General features: G+C 43.3%; 1 protein-coding gene across 1 annotated transcript in view; it reads left to right on the forward strand.

The window, feature by feature from the left end:
* The window catches only part of PTGER3 (prostaglandin E receptor 3), a 136,367-nt gene extending 118,265 nt beyond the window's left edge, over nucleotides 1-18,102 (forward strand). The window contains exon 4 of the mRNA XM_056814931.1: nucleotides 628-18,102. The gene's annotated coding sequence lies outside the window, so the exon portion shown is untranslated. The remainder of the gene's footprint in view (nucleotides 1-627) is intronic.
* The last annotated feature ends 5,110 nt before the right edge of the window (nucleotides 18,103-23,212 follow it).

A 23,212-nucleotide genomic window follows, 5' to 3' on the forward strand; every position in this document is an offset into this window, starting at 1 on the left:
TATACACGTGTGTGTGGTGTATACGTTTACACAAGGAATGTGTAAGTTGGTACATCATTGGTATAAAGTCCTTTAATAGCAATAACAGCATTTCTATTGAACTTTCTGGTTTGCACAGTGCTTTCTATATGTTAACTCATCTGAACTTCATAGCTACCCTGGGAGGTAGGTGCTATTATGATCCCCATTTTATAGACAAGGAAACTGAGGCAGACAGAAGTAAAGAGACTTGCCCAGGGTCACACTCCCAATAAGTGTATAAGGTAAGATTTGAACTTCAGGTTCTCCCATCTCCAAGTCCTTTGCTCTATCCCCCGTACCATCCAACTACCTCCATTACTGACAGATGGTCATCCAGCCTTTGCTGAAAACCCTCCTAGCGAGGTGTCTCTCCATTCTGCCTCTCCTAAGCACCCAAGAGAAAAAAACACCCCAAGGCCTCACTCAGGAGAGAGAAGATGCAATATCTGCGTTTTATTGATGCTTTGGGTAAAGGCTAATCTGCCTTTTTCAGATTTGAGTACATGGGATACCCAGCAAATGCGCCTTAGCTGATTTTTGAATCTACTTGACTGAGTGTTTGTTATGGTTTTTATCCAATCTCTTTAACAACTTCATTTATTCCAGAGTGTGCTCGGTCCCTTGGAAGTGCTTGGAGCTGTCCACATCACATTGTGCAGGACTGCTTTGAGAAAACAAATCTGGAAAACAAGAATGGCCGGATACCTCTCGTCCCCCAGCTCGAGCTCGCTGACCTTTGTCTCAGGGGAAGCAGGGAAGGTGGAGGCAAACACTCAGATCAAATAACCCGCAGTGACAGGAGAGAGGACAAGCAAGGAAGCTGGATGAGTAAAGGCAGGAAAGAGGGAAAGCCGGAGAGAACCAAGGAGGAGTCAAGTCTAACTGGAACAGCTAAGATGGGCCAAGGGAAGCCCAGCAAGAGGGACTTGAAAGTGCCCATAGAATACATTAGTCAATAAACATTTATTTAGCACCCAGATGTGCCAGGCACTATCCTAGGTGCTGAGGACACAGAGAAAGGTTTCAAGGGCTGCATAGTCGAATGAGAGACAACACGCAGACAACTGTGTGTGAACAAAATAGAAAAGCATCTGGGAAGGGTTTTGGCCAAGGTGGGGCAACCATGGATCCAAGATGGAGAGCTCTGGGGGACCCCAGAGGCCTTTTGAGCCCTCATTTTACAGATGAGGAAACAGAGCAAGGGAGGGGAAGCTGCTCGCCCAGAAGGGTGCTGGTAATAAGCCCCAGAGGAGTCCTGTGCCTCTAGTAATCTATATTTAGACAATCTGGAAAGGACCTTAGAGGCCATTGAGTCCAACACCCTCATCTTACAGAGTCCAGTAACTTGTCATGTCATCGATATAGTGTCAGATACAGCAGTGTGCGACATTCTGCATCGCGTCATGCCAGAGTTGTTCCTGATGCTTGAATCAGGTTCTAGAATGAGATTTTGGATTTCATATTTTATTATTTCTCTGAATCTGTGATATTCTCAAAGGGGGTGCTCCTTGTATGGAGAAGGATCGCAAGCCTTCTGTCTCTGCTCATCTTGCATGATTCAACATGGCTTCCATAGGGGTTTAGGAGGTAAAGAGTGTGGTAAGTATTTAGCAACTTGCAGGACCTACTTTTAAGTTTAAGCTGCATTATTCCCATTTTCTCCATCTCTTTCTTTTATTTTTGAAATCTTTACCTCTTGTCTTAGAATCTATACTGTGTATTCCAAGGCAGAAGAGCAGTGTGAGTTAAGCAATGGGGGTTAAGTGACTTGCCCAGGGTCACACAGTTAGGAAGTGTCTGAGGATAGACTTGGAACCAGGATTTCCTGTCTCTAGTCCTGGCTCTCAATCCACCATACCACCTATTTACCCTCCTCCATCATTTTCTTAAGCAGACAATCAACAGAACAATAAATGATGCCCTGATTTATAGTATTTGCAATGAGAGCTGGGAGTGCTCTAGCACCCATACCTGCCCCACCCCCCGCCTAACATCCCCAACCTTTCTTCCTGGTTCTCTTACTATCTCCCAGTTACCATGGCAGCACTCAGGTGTCCTCTGTTATCACTCCCATGAGCCCCCAGTCTCTGCTCCTCTTTATAATTGTCTTTGATGCTATCTTTCCTTCTTGGATTAGTTCAGAACAGGGGAAATGTTGCCCTGTTCTCTTCTCCACCATATGTTTTCCTCCTGCCCTTTGGGCTACCTGCAAGAGAACTCTCCTGACTTGTTAGGGTTTTCATGATTCAGAGCTATGTGGCTTTACAGAAAGAATACAGATGTTTGAAAAAATGGGTTCTGGCAGCAACAAGCAGCATATTATTAAAGACACTTCCTGAGTCCCAAGAGGGATGCTGTTAGTGATCTCTTCCTTCGATTTGGGTCCCAGCTCATCATCCATCAGCAGTGCTCCTCCAGGACTGATAATGGACCACTGATGGACCACTGGAGACCCATAATCTCAATGGTCTGTTTCACTCATTGTAGGTTACACTTCAGACAAATATATACATTTTTTGAAGTGTGATTTCATTGAGAGAGGGCACTTCCAGTGAGCAAACTGTTTCTGCCAATGCAAATGGGAACCTCATTTGTAACTCATTACCATAGAGAGTTGCTTGAGGCGCTGGGAAGTCACACAAGCAGTACAAGCTAGAGGTGGGCCTTGAACCTAGGTCCAAGGTTGGCTCTCTGTCCCCAAGCTGCCATATGCATAAATATCATGTTAATACCAAAATATGTGGGAAAATCTCACCAGTGTCAAGGTGTTAAAAAGGCAGCAATAGCATTGAAAGAACATGGAAGGCTTCCTAGCTATGTGACCCTGGGCAAGTCACTTTTCCTCCATTGCCTAGCCCTTACCACTCTTCTGCCTTGGAACCCATCATACTTGGGATAGATCCCAAGACAGTAGATAACGAATTTAAAAAACAGAAAGAACATGAAAGAAATGAGAACAGTATGATGGGAAGACATGTCAATGCACATGTGTGATGGAACAAGAAAAATGGAAAAAGGGAGACTGAGACAATCTGATTACTATGAAAGATGTTCAAACAATCAGTCACTTCTTTGATGAGAATTTTCCAAGTGCCTCCTGTGCGTCTAGCACAGTGCTAGGTTCTGGGGCAGAGAGGAGGGCAAAAACATGGTCTCAGGCTTTGGGAGACAACACTGAAACAATTACATATGATAAGATGCACCCAGGACTGATTGGAGGTAATCTCAGAAGGAAGGCACAGGAGGAAGAGGAAAGAGCTCTTGAAGCAGGTAGTAATTGAGCTGAGGCCTGAAGGAAGCCAGAGAAGCCAGGAGGCTGAGATGTAGGGAGTAAGGCAGAACCCTAGAAGGAACAAGTTGCAGGGGCCTTAGAGATCATCTAATTCTAACCCCCTCATTTTCCAGAAGCAGGTACTGAAGCCTGGAGGAGGGCCCCCCTATAGCAACCAGCTAAGCAATAAGAAGAATCACTCAATCATCCAAGTTTGAACAGACAATTCTAGAAGCAGATAATTCAAAGTCTAAATGACTCTTCAATTTTTTAATACTGGGCAATTAGATTTGCTGTGTAGATGATTGCTCCAACCCACCATCTGGCCTGGCCAACAGAAACCTAGCCTAGCTTCCCATTTAATCGTGATGGGAACTATCCCCCAGCATAAGCAGAGAGGACAGTGTCCCTGGGGTGACAATGGAGAACTAAGGAAGAAAGAGTAGACCAAAACCTTTTTTTCAGCTTCTAGAAAGGCCTCTTCAATTCTTTTAATTTGGGAAAGAAGGAAGCCCTGCTATGAAATAACATCTCAGGTGATCTCAGGTGCTGTCCAGCACTTTTCTGGCCAATGACTGTCACACTCTTGGGGCTCCCATTGTATCATTGTAGCCAAGGTCAGGAATATAGTGAAGGTAACAAGGATGCATCAACACAGGGAGATGGAAAGTGGAAGAATCACTGAAATGATGCTGACTGAAATTGGTAGCATCTCAAGAGCTGAAAGGCAGTCAATCTATCAGTCAGCATTTACCATGTACCTACTGTGTGTGAAGCACCATGGTAAGCATTGGTCAAACTGAAATGTGCCTACCTATAGCTTTCAGCCATTGTCCTAGTCTAGATCTCGGAGGAGCAGGAGAATAAGTTACTCCCTTTTGCTTTATTGTCTTAAAACTTTATGGGCAGAAATGATGTCCCCACTGCCCCAAGTCTTCTCTTCTCCAAACTAAATATCCCAGATTCCTTCAACAAATCCTCCTATGGCATTTCCTCCAGTCCTTTTCAGTCTGATCTTCTGGATATATTTTGGGTTCTCATTGACCTTCCCAAGCTGTGGAAACCAAATTTGAGTACAACATTCCAGATGGAGTCTGACAAGGACACAGAACAGAGGGACTAACCCTTTTGTTCTTGCATTCTCTGCCTGTCAGGGCAGGCTAGAACCTTAATGACATTTTGGGCTTTCATTTTATTCTCTCAGAGCATATTGATGCTGAAGTCCACTAAGCCCCCCAGATCTCTTTTCACAGGAAGAGTCATTCAACCATAGTTTCCTTGACTCTGTGTCTGGGAAGTTGATTTTTTTTAAACCCAAACATAGAACTTTTATTTCTATTAAGCCTCATTTTCTTGGTTTTATCTTATGGTTTTAAGGCAAAAGTAAGGGAATAAGGGAAAACATTTATTAAGCTCCTATTATGTGCCAGACTCTATGATAAGAACTTTTCCATATATTATCTCATTTGATTCTCACAAAGCCTGTGAGATGGGTGCTATTGTTAGCCTTGTTTAAAGTTAAGGAAACTGAGGCAGATAAAAGTTAAGTGACCTGCCCAGGGTCACACATCTAGGAAGTATCTGAGACTAGATTTGAATTCAGACCTTTCTGCTCTAGGTCCAACTCTTTATCCACTCTGGCCCCATCTAGCTGTCCCAGCAGCCCTACAAACAACACATGAGGAGTGTTCAGTGTGCCCATGGAGCATACCTGTCCTATGATCTTGGACAAGCCCTAGGTCACATAACTAAGAAGTGTCTGAGGCCAAATTTGAACCCAGGACCTTCTGTCTCTATGTCTGGCTCTCAATCCTCTGAGTCACCTAACTTCCCTATGGATAAATATTTGATCTGGGATCTGACTAGCTCCATATCTAAGGCAGACTATGATTTCTATCTTTGTGGAGAATAGGAGAAGGGTGTGCTGGGGGTGCTAGAAGCTAAATGGGGAATGAGGAAGGCTGGGTCCAAGATGGCCACAGCAGAATGTTCTTTCCTTCATTTTCTACATCTCACTACCACATGTGAAATCTCAGTAGTTGAAGTGTGTAATTCCAAAGGGGTTTAGAATAAAGGACATTTTTCCTAATGACTCTCAAGGGGGAGATAACACTTCCCTTCCCCTCTCGCCAGCCTGACTCCCTCCCACTAAACATTTATTCCACAAACAAAAGTTATAGCTGGCCAGCAAGTCTCTTTCTCCTAGTAAACAGTAAACAGAAATCAGGGAAGTCAGACAAATTAAAGCAGACCAATGAATATGTAAGAGAAGATGAGCTCTTTGGAGGGAAACAAGCTAAGATCTCAGCTCAAGCAAGGAGAGAGAAAATGCTCTCACTGGGCAGCAGTCTGCTCTTAGCAATATCTGGGGCTGCAGGCAATGGGAATTAGAAAACATGGCTGATGCTGCCTTTCTCACAGACAGACCTCTGGGGCAATATCTCATCCGTCTTCCAGAAGCCCACGTGTCCTTCCCTGAAATATCTGGCTCCTATTCGGAGAAGCAGCATTATGCCTCAGTGATCTGAGACTACAAAGCCTCATGTGTAATGGGATGGATCAGCGAGAAAGTTATACACAAATATTATATGTATATATACATATATATATATTTGGGGAAACCACATCTGATTTCATCATGAAGGGAAATGTGATTAATGAAGCTTCTAACCGTGCAGCTCCCCAATTATTCTTCAACTTATAGTCTTACAGAGATAGTTTCTTAGGGACCCTGAGAGGTTAGAGGACTTACTGAGCCATTATGAGAGGCAATTGTGGCATGATGGAGAAAACTGGCCTCAGAGTTCAAAAGACTTAAATTTCAGTTCTGCTTGGACACCAAGCACTGACCCTAGCCCATTGAGAGAAGAGACAGGGGGGAAAGAAGAGGGAGAGAGGGAGAGAGACAGAGAGACAGAGACAGAGACAGAGACAGAGACAGACAGAGAGAGAGACAGAGACAGACAGAGACAGAGAAAGAAGGAGAGACAAGGAGAAAAAAAAGAGATGGGGGAGAGAGAGACAGAGAGAAAAAAGAGAGAGACAGAGAGGGAGAGAGAGAAAGAGAGTTAAAGAGAGAGAAGGAGGAAGGGAGGGAGAGAGAGACAGAGAGAGAGACAGAGACACACACACACACACACACACACACACACACACACACAGAGAGAGAGAGAGAGAGAGAGAGAGAGAGAGAGAGAGAGAGAGAGAGAACTAAATTTATGAAGTTCTTTGAACAAGGGTGACCTCAAAGGGATATAAGTAGATGATTGTTTTTTAGCATAGTAAACACAAGATTTGGGTTCTTTGGGAGATGGGGGAGATGCAACTTGCAGCCGGAGGTTCTACATATATAGTTCAGTTACTCCACATATACAGGCCCTTCAGATCCAGTAAAAACATTATGAGCTCCCCATTGTCTTGGCTTCATAATAGTGTCAGTTCAATTTCAGAACAAACTGCCACTTCTAGGAACTCTTCTGACAAATCCAAGTTCAGCCCTTTGGAGTGGCCCAATATTGGCAGCAGCATCACTTAATTGTCTATGTTTATTGAACACTAAAGACCGCTTTTTAGTTTCAATTCTTCACCAAGTTTCTGCTAGTTCTTTCCTCAAGTTCTGCTTTTCATTTTCTCATTCTGCTTATGGCCTCCTTTTTTACTTTTTTAATTTTTGGTTGAGAAATGCAATCAACAATTTGTAGTCATGTGCTTTTTTTCTCAGAACTTATGCAATGTTTTTCAGAAAAACAAACCAAATGTGGAGCACATTTTCAAAGGTCTTATTGTGCCCAAATCAACACTATCTTCTACTTCTGTTCCTATGTCTTATAGACTTGGTAGGGGGTAAAAGGGCAGCTAGGTAGTGCAGTGGATAGAATGCTGGCCTTGGAATCAGGAAGATCTGAGTTCAAATTTGACCTCAGGCACTTAACAAGCTATATTGCGTTAGGCAAGTCATTTAACTGTTTGATTTGGTATCCCCATCTGTAAAATGAGCTAGAGAAGGGAATGACATTTAACCATTCTAGTATCTTTGCCACAGGTCACATGCTATGAAGTCACAGAGGGCCAAACATGGCTGAAATGACTGAGCAGTAATAGAATGAAATAATGTAATGAAAGGCTATTACAAAACTATGTCCATAGCTAAGTAGATCACTCATTTGGAGGAGACCTGAATTCACTGGACCACATTTCTAAAAATGCTATTCATGGGAAATAGCTTTGATAGCATTCATATCTTTCTAAGGTACAATCCATCAGCTAGTATATATTAAGCATCTACTACTATGTTGGGTACCATGTTACATGATCAGAATTCAAAGAGCTCCTGTTCTCAAGGAGCTTACATTCCATCTAAAGAAACAATGCAAATATATTTAAGAAGATACAAAATACATAGAGAAAAGGTCCAAAAGAATTTGAAAGAGATACTGGTAGCTGCAGGAGTTAGGAAAATCCTGTGTAGAAAGTTGAGCTTGATCTGGACTTTGAAGACAGAAGTTTTAAAAAGCAAGAGCAAGAATGAGGGGCTACACACACACACACACACACACACACACACACACACACACACTTAAAATAACTCTTCCTGTGGTGCAAAAATTCTTATCATTTTCTGGCTCATGGGGTTTGGCAGTCTGTTAAAGCCAATGGTTCTCTTCTCAGAATAATGCATGAATTAGGGTTAAGATGACATCAGCTATGTCAAAATTAAAATAGAATTTTTCTCCCACCCAAGTTTATGAACCCCCTGACATCTGCCCCCAGAGGTTTGTGGATTCCAGGTCAAGAACTTCAATAGAAAGAAGACCTTCAATGGCTAAGAAGGAAGTAGTGTCTTCTATGGAGCTATCCATGGTGGTCTTTGGATAAGTAAGATGAGTGGGATCCATGGACCAAGATTGTCCAGCAATGGGCAAGGAAAGAAGGGAATTCAATCTCATTTAATTCAGCAAAGGTTCATTAGACACTTACAGTTATACAAGACACACGAGAGTCTGTAAGGGGGACTGAATAGAGAGCCCATCAAGAAGATGAGGATTCAAGGTCTGCCTCTTTCTACTCACACGCACTGTGCCATTGGACAGCTCCACACTTTAGAAAGCTCTTGAATGGTTACAGAGCAGATGCCAAATTGCTTTGGAAGAGCGAATTTGTCACCAATAGCTCCTAATACAAAAGAAATCATAGATCCAGTTTAAAAAAAGTTCAAGTGATATGCTATGCTGACCAAAGAAACTAATGAGATCCTTGGCCAAATGAAAAGAAGCAGAAGTAGGGGAAGAAGGAGGTGATAGCCTCTCTGTATTCTGCTAAGTTTGGACCACTAAGTTCTTCCTGGCATGCCACAGGTTAAGGCATTGAATAACATTCAAGGAAGTGAATGTTATACTACATATTCCGGAGGGGGTGGGGGGGAGTTTAGGAGTCATACCTTGAAGAGCAAAAAGCAACGGAAATACCTGGCATTTATATAATGGTTTCAGATTTGCTATTTGTTCCTCACACAACAACCCTTTGAGGTAATTGCTATTAGTGTCCCTATTTTACATTTGAGGAAACTGAGTCAGACAGCGGTTAGGTGAATTGCCCAGGGTCACACAGATTGGAAAATCACTTGGATTTTAATTCAAATCTTCCTGCTTTCCTGAGCCCTGTGTCCAGGGCTCTATCCACTCAGATGAGGAACCAAGTGTCATCCTTCTAGAATGCCCAACCCACTCTTGAATAGCTCTGACCTACAATTAGAAAGTGTATCCTTGACTTGTGAGCTTTGAAAATGAGATGCTGGACTTGTTCTTAGAGACAGAATCAAGTTCTGAGTGGTCCAGAGTCACCATGCTCATGAGTCCTCTCTGTTCTGCATTGTATATGGAAATGCTCACCTAATTTGATACTAGTTAAGTTGAAAATAAAAATGTAATTTAAAAAAGAGAATCTTCTGTCCTCTCCAGTCTAAAATGAGCCTCTTTGTGATCCAGGTTCTGTCCTGAGAGGGGAGGATGAGCCCTCTGGCAGTCATCCAGTCCAATAGCTGCCAAGTATATCTGCTGATTCATCTGAGGGAAAAGCAACTGCATGAGTACAAGATGTTGGGGAGTCATGGCTAGAGAGCAGTTTGAGCCCCTAAGATGGGGGGTTCCTTGAACTGCAGGCTCAACATGAGACCATGTACCAGCCAAAAATGCTAATGGAACTCTTGGCCAAATGAAGGGAGGTGAAAGTAGAGGAAGAAGGAGGTGGTAGCCATCCACATTCTGCTGCCTTCATCTTGGGGGGGGGCACAGTTCAAAAACAATATTGATAAACTGGGGAATAGAAGAGTCCCCAACTGGCCTTGAGTCTATGTGTCTCATGAGCAACACTTGAAGGGAGGGGGAATATTTAGCTTGGAGAAGAGAAGACAAGGGATGTGGTAGCTGAGCTTTATTGGGAGCCCAGCTCAGATAGCTGGGTTTCCATTAGTATGTGAAGGGCTAGAACGTGGAAGAGGGACCAGACATGTTTTATTTGTCCCTGGAGGGAAGAAACAGGAACAAAGTTTGGAAAGTGCAAAGAGAAACATTTTAGGATTCTTGTCAGGGGAAAGAGCTACCACTTCCCAACTGGGAGAATTTAACCCTTTGAGATCTGGAACCATTGCCTTGTCCCCAGTCCCCATTGGTGGCTCTCTAAAGTGGACCATCATATCTAGCCTGTTTAACTATGTTTAATTTTACTTCCAGCAGTCTTCTCACCAGTTGTCTTGCTGCCATGCACATTCTTTCCTTCTCCCTGCAGCCTCCTGGTTCTAGAGCCATAATCAAGTTAATCCTACTGATTCTCCTGGACAGCATGTGCCAAATGTCTCCCCCAGGTCTCCGACACTTACTAGCTTCATTTATTCCTTCCAGTTTTCCTGTGATTCAGCTGCAGCCCATCGCCTTATTGTGGGCAGATTTTCTTCTCTCCTGTTCATTGAAGGTCAGGGCTGTGGTGCTCTCCCCTTCTCTCCAGCTCAGCTCAAATATCACTGGTCATGGCTCAGCAGCCACATCGCTGAGCTCCTTCAGACTGAAGGCTAAGCCTGCAATTATGCATCCAGGGCTGCCAGGTGCCCTCCTATTAGCTCTGGGCTATTCAGTGTTCCATTTTAAGCTAATATCAGGCTGATATATACTTCAACTCAGTTCTGGCTGCACAGTCTTTGGGGAGGAAGAAAAGGCATGGACTTTCCGGAGAGGATAAAAGGCAGACTAGGGACTTTTTAGACAATTTCTGTTGATTTAGACATTTTGCTTGAAGGAAGCAGCTTGGTAGAGTCAGGAAATGCGAGTTCAAATCCTGCCTCAGACTGTCTAACTTTGGGCAAGTCCCTCAAACACCTTGGGCTTCCGTTTCCTCATTTATAAAAGGAAGGGGTTGGTCTCAGTGGTCTCTAAGGCCCCCCTCCAGCTCTAACTTTGGGACCACACCATCTTCTACGTCAGGGACAGTATTTTATGATTTGAGGGAATGTGCCTCCCTCTTGCCTAACCTGGGAGCGCTGCCTAAGCTGCTGAACCCAAAGAGAGGAAAGGTCTCCATCTGCCTCATTCTCTGTTATGCAACTAGAATGGAAATGAAGCAAGAGCCCTGCAAGTTCTGCTGTCAGGGACAAACAGTCCTGCTTATCTGCAGGCTGCTGCATGTGTTGACCTACCTGGTGATGGTGGGAGATTAGCAGTAATCAGGCTTGTTTTCAGTGTGCTCACTCACTGAGATAAAGCCCAGGCAGCTGATAAGCCAGGACTGGGCGCTGTGTGTTAGCCTTTTAGCAACAGCCTTGAACTCTGGGAGAAAAATAGATTAGTGAGAGGAAGCCTAGCGAGGCAGCCAGAGAGGAAGGACTGACTGCCTCAAGAGCAGCTCTCTGTCCAATTGGGGGTCTGTCAGCTCTGCACCCCCGGCCAGGCTTGCCATTCTGACCTTTGGAAGCACCATCTTCATGGCCATCTCCAAGAACTCTTCACAAGAAGGAGAGAATAGACCCACGAGAGGGCACAGCAGAGCAGGACCCTCCAGGATGGGCACTGGGGTCTCTTCCCCACTCCTCCATCCTCCTTGGAACAAACCAGGCAGAAAAGAGGACAGGCTTCCCCTGCATGGCCGCGGTCTTTGGAATGTCCTCTAGTTCCACTTACCCAGCCAGTGCCCTTCATCAGGTGGTCAGCAGACTGCAGAATATCACCATGCTCTAAATCAGAGAGCAGGGCATTGCGTGATGCCTTCCCAGAAATCAGCTCTACAGACTCTTCAGTACACAGATTACCATCCCTGATCATGGCACACATCCCTATTTCACAGTGATTTTAGTAATTCTCTAATAGTCTCCTTACTTGATTAAGAACTGAGCCATCAACAAGCATTTATTTAGCACCTACTGTGTACCAGGCACCTACTAGTACCAGGAAGGCAAAGGCAAGTATCTAACCGGGGACACAGTACAAAGGAACTCTCTACCAACAAGATGGACAGCATAAATCAGGGGGAGTCTTGGAGGGAAGGCACAAGGATGAAGGAGGACTGGGAAAGGCTTTCTAGTAGAAGGGGAGACTATCTGAGACCCCAAGGAAGCCAGGAAGGGGAGAGAGCTCCAGGCATTAGTGACACTCGCCTCGAGGGGAACCAGTCCTTGCATTTTAGGCATGAGTAGGAGCTCCCCTTCTATCATCTTTTTCAAGTGAGTCACATAGATAGATTTCTTAATTCAGATCAGATGCTCTCCTCTCTCCCTTTCTCTCTGCATTCATGCCGGACCCACTTGCCTGAGTATGTTTAGCCAGTCCAAAGGAATCTTAAAGTATTCAATCTGGGAATGGAGGAACAATCCCAGCATGGCCTGCCCTCACCTTGACTGGTGGTCATGGACACCTGAATAGCCACTTCCTACAGGGAACCTGCCATTGCACTTCCACAAAGCCCGGGAGTCATCAAATCCATGAAATACAGGGAATCAGAAGCAGTTAAATGGCTCAGTGAATTTAGAGCCAAACTGAGAGATGGAAGGTCCTGGATTCAAATTTTACCTCAGATACTTTCCAGCTGTGTGGCCCTAGGAGAGTCACTTAATCCCCATTGTTTAACCTTTGCCTCTGCCTTGGAACCATTACACAGTATTGATTCTGAAAGGGAAGGCAAGGGTTTAAAAAACAACAACACAAGGCATCAAGCCCAGAAGTTCTCATTGAATTTGCCTGAAGGCTGGGCTGAGGGAAAACTCTATTGGGACAACCCTAGAATATAGAGACAAAAAGGAATGTTCCAGTTTAATGTCCTCATCTTACAGAGAAGGAAACTGAGGTCCAGAGGGAGAAGGAGCAGCAGAGGCAAAACTTAAATCTAGATGGTTTTCCTCCTCCTTTAGGGCTCCTTCCACAACTCTGTGCTTTGTGAGAATCCAGATTCAGGATGAGCCATAGGAATTAGCACTTAAACAAAGAGATAAGACAAAACTCTAATGGATTAGTGACCATTTTGTAGACCTCCCTCCCCCGGACGGTTATGTGTCCAGAATGCCCTAAATAAATGTTGATTAAAGTCAGTTAAATAGGTTCTGTTGCAGCTTGTATGACCCCGGAGCAAGTCTCTTAGCTACTCAGTGCCTCCAGGTCTCTCTAAGACATCAAAGACGCCAAGGTCATCTCCTGCATCCCAAGCATCACCAGTCATCCGGACTTTTGGACTCAGATGACTCTGGAAGAGAGAGGGAGGCTGGTAAGTGTGAAACTCTGCCTCACTTAAAGCCATTTCATGAGCAAATCAAAAGATATCATCCCATGATGTCATCAGTCCTCTCTGAGCATGAAGGACAACCATCACCACCACCATCACTACCAGCCAGCTAGGAAACCTGTGTAGTGATTGGACCATGAGACTTGGAGTCAAGCACACCTCGATTCAAAGTCAGCTGCAGGCATTTACTAACCAAGATACCTGGTCCTGCCTTTGCCACTCGGACACTCAGCTTCCTCCTCATTAAAATGGGGATAATGACAGCAAATGTCTCATAGTGTTGTTGGAATGACCAAATGGGATGATCCATGGGAGGTACTTCATAAGCCGAGGATAAATGGGGATCGCCATGATCATTATCATCTCATTTTTCTGGGCTTTTGGGTAGAATTTGGGTAGAAATGGCCCTGGGACAAATCATTAGCCTTAGTTTATCTTTCATATTTAGCATTCTACTAACTACTACAAGGTGGACAAAAGAACTGCTTCTGATCGTTGAAAAAAATGATTATGCTAAACTCATCCTTTGAAGGTTGCTCATAGGCAGGGAAGCCCTTGGGCTTTATTCAACCCTTACCACAGGGGTTCTTAAGCTCTCCTGTCCCAAAACTTGTCAGTAATGAATTTTGGTAATGATGTCAACAAAATCGGTTTCCTTTGGGACCCAATATATTTTCTTTTATTCATTTAAAACCTATTTTGAGAAGAATTCCAGAGGCTTCATCATGTTGATAAAATAACCCAAAACTAAAAACCCAATACTAAAAACATCAGTGATACACAAAAAAGTTAATTTTTGAGACCAATTCTGAGCACCTCACTCTAGAAACAGGAAAACTGAAGCCTAAAGGAGCTCCCTGAGGCCACTCCAATCCCTGGGCTGAGATTTGAACCCAAGTCCTCTGACTTCAGATCTTTCACTATGCTTCAATATCTCCAGTGGAATAGAGAAGGAAGAGGGGCTGTTTTGTTCATGCTTTTTGCCATTGTTCTCATGTAGGCTCTTTTAGTGGAGAAAAAAATTCATTTGAGGCTCATTCCTCAAGGCTTTTTCCACGGCCATGAAACCTTTGTTTTTTAGTTTAATTTTTTCAGTTACACAGAGAAATAAATTTTAACAATCGTTATCTGACTTTCTGCTAGCCAGATTCTTCCTCGCTTCTCCCTGAGTTAATAAATAATCTGATATTAGCTATGCTAGCAGCTGTCATACAATACATATTGCCATGTTCCTCCTGCCTTAAAGGTAAATTTATATCATATGTACCAGAAGAAACTCATGACGGAAATAAAGTGAAAGATGGAATGCTTTGATCTGCATTCAGATTCCAATAATTCTTTCTATGGCCCAGAAAGACTTTTTCCTTTGGATTTATTGCTGAATCCTGTGTTACTGTTAGATGTTCACAGCTGATTATCATATAATGGCTGCTCCTGCAAATCCTGTTCTCCTGGTTCTGCGCACTTTCCTTTGCGTCGGTTCATAGGAGTCTCTCCAGGCTTTTCTGAACTCCTCCTATTTGTCATTCCTTATGGCATAATAGTATTCCATTATAACCATAAACCAGAGCTTGTTCAGTCCTTGCCCAACTGCCGGACATCCCTTCAGTTTCCACTTCCTTGTGACTACAAGAAGAACTGCTATCAATATCTTTGTACTCATCCATCCCATTCCTTTTTCTTTGATCTCTTTGGATACAGGTCTAGTAGAGCTCTTGCCAGGTCAAAGGGTGTGCCCAGTTTTATGGCTTCAGATTGTCCTCCAGAATGGGCATTTCAGTTCACAGCTCCACCAACAGTGTTGGTTGGACATGCATCCAACTTACATGCTTGTAGTCATTGCATGTATTATTTTTTTGATTCTACATCAGTTGATGGAAATCTTTCAAGACTTCTCTGTATCCATCACATCCATTATTTCTTATAGCACAGGAATATTCCATTACCTTGTTTAATAGGATTTCTCTCTCTCTAATTGACTTTTGAATTTTATTGGCTTAGAAGACTTTGAATAATAGTACATCTGCCATAATCAAACATAGATGGGAGGTAAAGAGACCCAATTCAAAAGAAAGATGAAGATATATGCGTGTAAATTTCAATAATTTTTCAGCCAGTCTGAGATCTCATCAGTATGGATATTTCCTCTTGTGTAAGTCTTTATTAATGTAGTACGTGGACTTTCCATCTTCATCATCATCATCCTCATGCCTTCCATCTGTGTCCCTCTTCCAATATCAGGAATGGCTTCTATGTTGTTTATTTCAATACACTTACAAAACTTCAGTTGGCATTTTAAAGAACTAAATAAAGTTTCCTTTGAAGAAGAATTAATGACGTGCTTGGTGAGAAGGGGCCCCCAGGGACAAGCCTATGAAGTGTAATCCATGATAGAAATAGCCAGATTTCTCTTCAAAGAAGAAGAAATATGAGAAGATAGTTTTCTACCCTGCCTCCAAATTCTTTGCAGACATGAAGAACCATGTGTGTGACCCACAACATATAATATCATTTTTGATAATTGTTTAATTTTAAAAATAAATAATAGTTCTCAGGAGGAAACTGAGGAAGGACACAGTAGGAAATATAGGTTATACAAAACAAAAAAATTCTTAAAATTTATTTTTAAAAATTAAATGATAAAAATGAGATAAACGCTTTCTATCACCACCAGGCAACAAAATGGCAAAACTCCAAAGAATGTGAACAATTCTGAAAATGTTTTCCCTTACATTAAATCACAGAGCATTCATTTATAACTATGTCTGTTGTCACTAAACTTTATGCCCTTGGAAGCCATCCCAAAGGAATTTAACATATTTAAAATCAACTTCTCTAGAATGTGATATGCACAGACACACACGTGGAACTGGCCAATTCATGACATGAATTAGAGAACAAAGATTCAGCAACTGGAACCAATTCCTGCTGTTCTGACCCAGAAGGGAATCTCCCTAAAGATGTTTTCTCCATCCCTGGATAGGAGCTATTAGGCTTAACTGAAATGAGAATGGCTCCATGTGGCTGCCTTTGTACTTTCTCCGAGATCACCTTCTGGGTCACCTGGTCCCTTGGCAGCTCCAAATCACAAGGACAAAGATACACAGGGACACACAAATTTGCTTTCCAACACACCTAATATAGGAAGGATATGTGGGGAATAGTGTCCGAAGTGTAGCTTTCCTTTTTGACAAGCTTTCAACTATCACCAATAATCAGAACAATATGAGTCCACATCGATAGAGTGCCCCAAAATAAGTGGGTTTTTTTTTCATCTGTGCTGAAGAACATTTAGAAACCCAGTTTTCAGAATTAAGCAGCTACTTGCAATTTTCCAAGTACCTTCAGAGTCTCTGAATGGTAACATGCTTCTATTTGGATTCTCAGGTATGGCTTAAAGTCATTCTGAGATGTAAGAGGAAAAGAAAATTGTTGGATGTCTCAATTGGATCTAGGAAAGGGCTCATTGGGTCTGCTTCTCCAATATTAGGACAGACAAAGAAGAGATCATTGGGATGATGCCTTGGGGGCTCCTTTTTGAAAGGCTTGCATTTTTTCCAGATCCCAGCATTAATAATTCAAATTTAATTGTTACCTGATACATAGACAAGCTCTGACCATAGAAACCCTACCTCCAAACCACACCATCCATCCCCCCACTTTGGGCAATGTAGTCTAGAAAGCTTTGGATCGATGGCATCACCCTAGCAAGATACTGTAGAGCTTGGTCCAATTGAACTAGCATGCTTACTGCCAGACAAATACTGCGCTTGGTACTAGAAATAGAAAGACTGAAGTGAAACAGTGCCTGACTTCAAGGAGTTTACATTCACCTGGGGATGCTGAGCCTGCATCATCTCCCAGATCTAACCTTCTTTCATCTAGAAACACACACACACACACTCACTCACTGATTCCATATTTCTAAGCTGCATTCAAATAGTCAGAATGATACCTGTTAACTGGACTTATGCAGCAGCATAAGTGAGATCCTGATCTCCAGGCTGCCTCTACATCCTCAGGGCTCTGTCAGATACTTCAGGAAGTCCTGGTCCTCTGGAGAGCTGCAAATTGTGCAGAAGAAATTACAAGGCTTAAAGAAGCCGAATAATAGCTTCAATGTTTAGTTCAAACTTATTTGCTTGTCAGTCAAAGTCCCCCACTGGCCAACCCATCCTACTTTTTCAGTCGTATTTCTTACTGCTCCTATCCAGGTGCTTGTCGTGCCTTAGAAAAACTGAGCGATTCACCCTGAACTTTCCTACCTTTCTGTTTTCACCCAGGCTGTTCTCTGTGTTTGGAATAGGAGTTGTTTCACTCATTGCATTTGAATTCCCAGTTTCTGGAGTAATAACATCATAGTAAATTTCATGTTGGTTGATGGATCAATGAATTGATTGATTGATTGGAATGTCCTCCCTCCGATCTGATCAATGTAATCTCTATTCACTCTTCCAGGTTCCACTTCAATGTCATCTTGACTGGGTAGCTTTCCCTATGACTCTATTTAATAACGAGTCTTCCATCGTTGGACCTGTAAAGGTCCCAGCATGCTGCAGTGGCTGGCACAACGGACCTCCATCAGGAAGCTGTGGGTTTATAGCTTATCTCGGACCCAGGCAAACATGACCTCCTCAGCACTCACACAGCCATCAGCCCTATCTCTCCCTCCTGACAACTGAGTGTTTTGTGCTGGTCTGTGGTCCTCAGGACTTAGCACATTGCCTGGCACATCAGTAGGTACTAAGTAAATGTTGACTGATTGATGTTGTAGGGTTTGTTACAGATTGTGCTGAAGGGATAAAGTTCCTACTTCTTAAAATAAAATAAAAAGCCAACAAGCTCTTATTCTGTATGGAAAGTCCCGAGTGAGGGAATCAGGGCTAGCTGGTACAGATGCAGGGGGCATTGTGTACCTCTGTTTCATTCAAAAAGTAGGTCAAGCACCTTTCTCTAGAAGGATTTTTTTTCCTTTCTTCCTCCCTCGAGTATTGCCTTTCCCCCCTAAAAACATTATATTTATTTTTACATAAAATGCATTCATTTATTTGCTATACATGAATATGTCTGTATATTTGTATATTTTATTTTTATGCAGGGGCAACTAGATGGCACAGAGGACAGAGCACTGGGTTTGGAATCAGTAGGACTCATCTGCCTGAATTTGAATCTTGCTTTGCACACTTACTAGCTGTGAGACCCTGGGTCAATCACTTAACTCCATTTGCCTCAATTTCCTCCTCTATCAAATGAGCCGAGAAGGAAATGGTAAACCACTCTAGAATCTTTTTGTCATGAAAAAAACAAAATGGGGTCCCAGAGAACCAAGCACAACTGAACAATCTTGATCCTGGTTGTCCCCAAAGTCTTAGTATTTTTTAAGCTTTAGGAAGCTTAATATGTTCGAATATTCTTAAAACTGTTCTGATTTTGGGACGTGCCATCTCCATCTTGTCTCTGATCAATTTATAAGCCTGTTGAGGGTGCAAATGTTTCACTTCTCTGTTGGTATTCTCTGTGTCTCACAAAGTGCCTGTCCCAAAAGAGGAGCTTGGGTGGCCATCAAGGCTACCTTTCATCTCCTCTCTCTGTAGTTCTTCTAGGCTGGTTTATTTACAGATTTCCTCTCCCAGTACTCTGCAGGCTCCTGGAGCATAGGGACCCTTTGCCTTTCCTCGTGTCCCCAGCAGACAAATCATAACACTTAATGAATTCTTGTTGATTGATTGATTCTTTGGCGTCCTCGGCGATCTCATAATTTTCTGCTGACACTTCATTAGCTCCTAGCTCTTCTTTCTCCAATGGGATGGGATCTGGTGGGTTTTGGCATATGATGGAGTAGGTCATGGAAAAGTAAGTCACATGACTGGGTCGAGGCGAAGGCTTTCTGTTTTTAATAGGAATGCATCCCCTTGAAATGAATGCTCTTCAGCCTTCAGGCTTGATGAGGAGCAGCCTGTAGAGTGTGCAGGGGGAAAGGAAGGCAATTAGGCATGATCTGAACAGACTGGGAGGTGTGGGGAGAACTTTAGGGCATGGGTTTTTGTTTGTCTTTTGATGCCTGGTTGAGAGGTGCAAAGGCTGAAGGTCAAGGCAGATTCTCCTGGGTCCAGAAACGACTGTCTAATTATATTGCGTATCTGTGTCTTTGGGTTCCTGTTAAGAACAGCATTCTCAATTTATAGAAATTGCTGGAGAAAGATTTGCATGTCTGCCCAGAGCTAGAATTTCCCTGAATATCCATGTCCTTCCAAGTCCTTATTAAATCTCTGTCTCCCTCTTTCAAACAAAATTGTCTCTGTTTACTCAGTAGGGCTCAGCCAGTGTCTGATTATTCACGGCTCAAAGATCTCAAGAATTATTGGCTGAGCTCTAAGGGGTCCATCATGCCCTACAATCTCTTCTTGGAGTAGATCGAAAGCATGGAGCACAAGAGTGGACAGGTCCAAGTGAAATACCAATCTGGGGGCCTTTGGACACTTGAACGGGAAAATGGAGGGCGTCAACCACTCCTGGGAGGGGACAGGGAAGGAGACAGAGGACAAAACCACTGAAAAGAGAGATCAAAAATCTGTGAAGGAGGGGAAGTGGCGTAGGGTTCAGTCAAGTCACTTGACGTGGATTCAGTAAATGTCTGTTCCGTGACATGTGCTTACACTGCTTCAACAACAATGACAGCATTGTCCATATCTCAAATTTACCCTGGATTAGGATTATTGAAGGTCACAATGCACGGACCCAGAACTGTAGTTTGGGATGTTTCTGCCTCATTGGGACTGGTTAGTGTGGGGTTAAACACTAATTCAAAGCTCAGCTGAAGAGGAGGAAACTAGAGCTCTGTCTCAGGATGGAATAAGTACATATATATTATATATATATATATATATATATATATATATATATATATATATATATATATATATATAGTGGGCATCAACAGTGTTCCCCTGAGTGTGATTCTTCTTCTGGCTCTTTGGAATCCCATCCTTTGGAGGTTGCCTCCCCCATCTTCAGGGTTACCAACTATATAGTTGAAAACTCTTGAACCCCAGGACCACGTTCCCCAGGATTCCTTTTGTATCTCCCAGCATTATGGTTTATAAACTTCCTACCACTCTTCCATTTTTTCTCTTCTTTTCTCGAGATCATGGTCAACTTAGGCAGGTTTTACTCTAGCTTTTTATTTCAAGTTTTTATTAGTAAATCTTATAAATATAATACTTGTGTTATTGTATATTAATTTTAATTCTCACAAAACTTTGGGTTGTTCTAGATTGTCTGCCTACCCTTAGACATGGCATTGGGAAGGACTGGTTCAAGTATCACCTCTGGCTTATATTGACTATTCGAGACTGGGAAAGTCATTTAACCTGTTTGCCTCAGTTTCCTCATTTGTAAAATGGAGACCATAGTAGCACCTCACTCCTAAAGCTATGCAGAGATCTAACAAGATAATGAGAAGCTCTTTGCAAACTTTCAGTGCAACATGGTTTTTGTCATTCTTCTCGCTATTATTGTTATTGTTTTTATTGTTTCTGTTTCCCTCCCCATTTCCTCCCCCCCCCCTTCTACAACTGGGCAAGGATAGTCCCGCTCTCTTGTTAGATACAACAGGAAATTCCAGTTAATGAATCCCTAGACAGACGAGGGTCTGGAAAGAGGAGAGTGGCTATTTCCAGACCTCAGGAGGAACTCTCCTGGGCCCCCTGGAAATTCTTAATGAACTGCACTTTAGCTCCAGATCTAATGGCCGGGTTTGACAGTGTCAAGGGCTCCATGACACTCATCCCACTCACCCGAGCCCCCAAACTAAGCAGCCCTTGGAGTCTGGCCCCTCGATGCAGCACCTTTCACAAGTGGTGCTCTTGGGCTTGACAAATCCATTATCGAGGCAAGAAATATTGGTTGCATTATTGGCCTTACTAACTCCAGCCATTAGTGATTCAGGAAAATGGAATAAATTGTGTTTTACATGAGCAAAACAAAGGAGTGGCGTGTCTCAAATGGTTTACTTGTCACTTCGAAGCTGTTTGCAGTCTGTCAGAACACTGAGCTATGGGCGGAGTTGAGTGCATTAAGTGCTCTGCACAGAGGCATTCATCAAGGCTATCTAAGGCTTCTAAGCTCTCCAGGTTTGATTAGGTTCAACAGGATGGGGGGCCTTGCCATTGGAGGGAACTATCAATGGACGTGACCAGAAATCCTGTAAAATTCTGTAGGAATCAGAAAACCTAACCATAATACCGAGAGCAGCATCTAACCTTTGCATGGTGTATCCAATGGGCCAGGTATCACACCAAGCGCTTTACAGTTGCAACTGAAAAGGACAAAAGTCTGGTGACTCTTAACACAGTATGAGGGAAGAGGTGGCATGATTTGGGCCAATTAAAGGGACATCTAACATTTGTATCCAACTCAGAGGCTACCAAGCCCTGTCTCCACATCATCTCAAAAAACCAAACTCCTATTACTCTTGCCTTTGCTTAACCTTCAGATATATAGCAGGTTGAGTCTCCCCAACTGGCCCCTCCAGGGAACTTCCCCATTTCTGTCAAGACCTCCACATCCCAGCTGTCACCCAGGGCCATTAACCAGGATTCTTTTTTTTCTCCCGGAGCTCCTGTACCTGAGCAGCTGCCAGACTGTGTGAACCATCTCTTGTCTATGACCCATCTCTAGTCACACAACCATCGCTGGAGTTGAGGCCCTCATGACTTCTCCCCTAGACTGTTTCAATAGCCTTCTAGTTGGCCTTCCTCCCTGAAGTCTTCCCCCATACCCATCTAGTCTCCGTTTGACTTCTATGTCCCACTGTGTCGCTCCCTCACTCAATGAATGCCAAGGAGTCCCTATTACTTCTGGGATCCAATACACATTCCTGCCATTTAAAGCCCTCCCATTCTGGCCTCCTCACCCATGAATCCCCTTCCACATTCTTTGCTCCAGCCAAAGTCACCTCCTTTGTGTTCCTCACAGACGACATTCCATCTCCCGTCTCGATGAGTTTGCAATGGCAGACCCCTCTGCTGGAATTGCCTCTCTTGTTATTATTTCTTTTTGGGATCTTGGGTTGCTTCAAAAACACCTTCCATGTGAGGCTTTCTCCATCCTCCCCAACTGCTAGGACCACACTCCCCTGAAGTTACCCTGACTATATTCTGGGTAGACACAGATGTGTGTGTATGCCTCCTCACCCAATAGAATGGGAGTTCCATATTGTTTTGATGGCTCCAACAAGTAGCACAGGATGCTTGCTAATTCATTATCCTCCAGTAGAATATTGGGTAGCCAAGTGGCCCAGTGGATAGAGTAACAGGCCTCTAGTTAAGAAGACTCCTTCCTGAGTTAAAATTGGACTTCATGCATATTTTTAGCTGTGTGATTCTGGGCAAATCACTTAACTCTCTGCCTCAGTTTCTTCATCTATAAAATGAGTTGGAGAAGGAAATGACAAACCAGTATCTCTGCCAAGAAAACCCAAATGGGGTCAAGAAGAGTCGGACATGGCTGAGCATCCACAGTGAAAGAGTAGCTCCCGACGGCAGGACTCTTCTTTCCCTCTTGTCCTTAGTTCTTAATAGAAACTTTCGTAGATTTGGGGTGAATTGAACTGAATTCCGTGAGTCCTCCTTAAAGTCTTTCCTGCCATGAAGCGTTGCTGCTGCCTAGATAGCACAGCACTAATTTCAAACTTTTCCATTTTTGAACAAAGCCATTCTAAAAATAACTAAGTTCAGAACAGCTTGTTGAGTTTGTCCAGTAGTGGGGATGGGGTGCACTGAGTCCTCTATACCCTGGAACCTACCGATTCCAGACAAATGGCAGACATTGGCAGCCTGTCCAATGGGGGGAGAGAGCCAGCATCTGGCTGTAACCCACACTTGGCCCATACAACTAGGCTGAGGGAGACACCTGCTTTAATGTTCCATGATGGACAATGGTGCAGCTTCTAGGTAAGGAATGCTGGGGCCAAAGGCCTTATCTGCTTCTCAATGAAGATTTTGTCCTGCCCATCCCATGTAGGCAATCTCCATCTCTTCGGAAGCTCTCTTCCAGGTTCCAGGCACACTTAACTTAATAACTTCAAAGTAAGTGGTTTCCCCTTTGGGATTGGCATTTCCTCTCTCATAAGGTGTGAGCTTGCCCTCAAAAGGAGCCAAGGAT

This window comes from Monodelphis domestica, chromosome 2, assembly GCF_027887165.1.
Source record: "Monodelphis domestica isolate mMonDom1 chromosome 2, mMonDom1.pri, whole genome shotgun sequence".
Taxonomy (NCBI): domain Eukaryota; kingdom Metazoa; phylum Chordata; class Mammalia; order Didelphimorphia; family Didelphidae; genus Monodelphis; species Monodelphis domestica.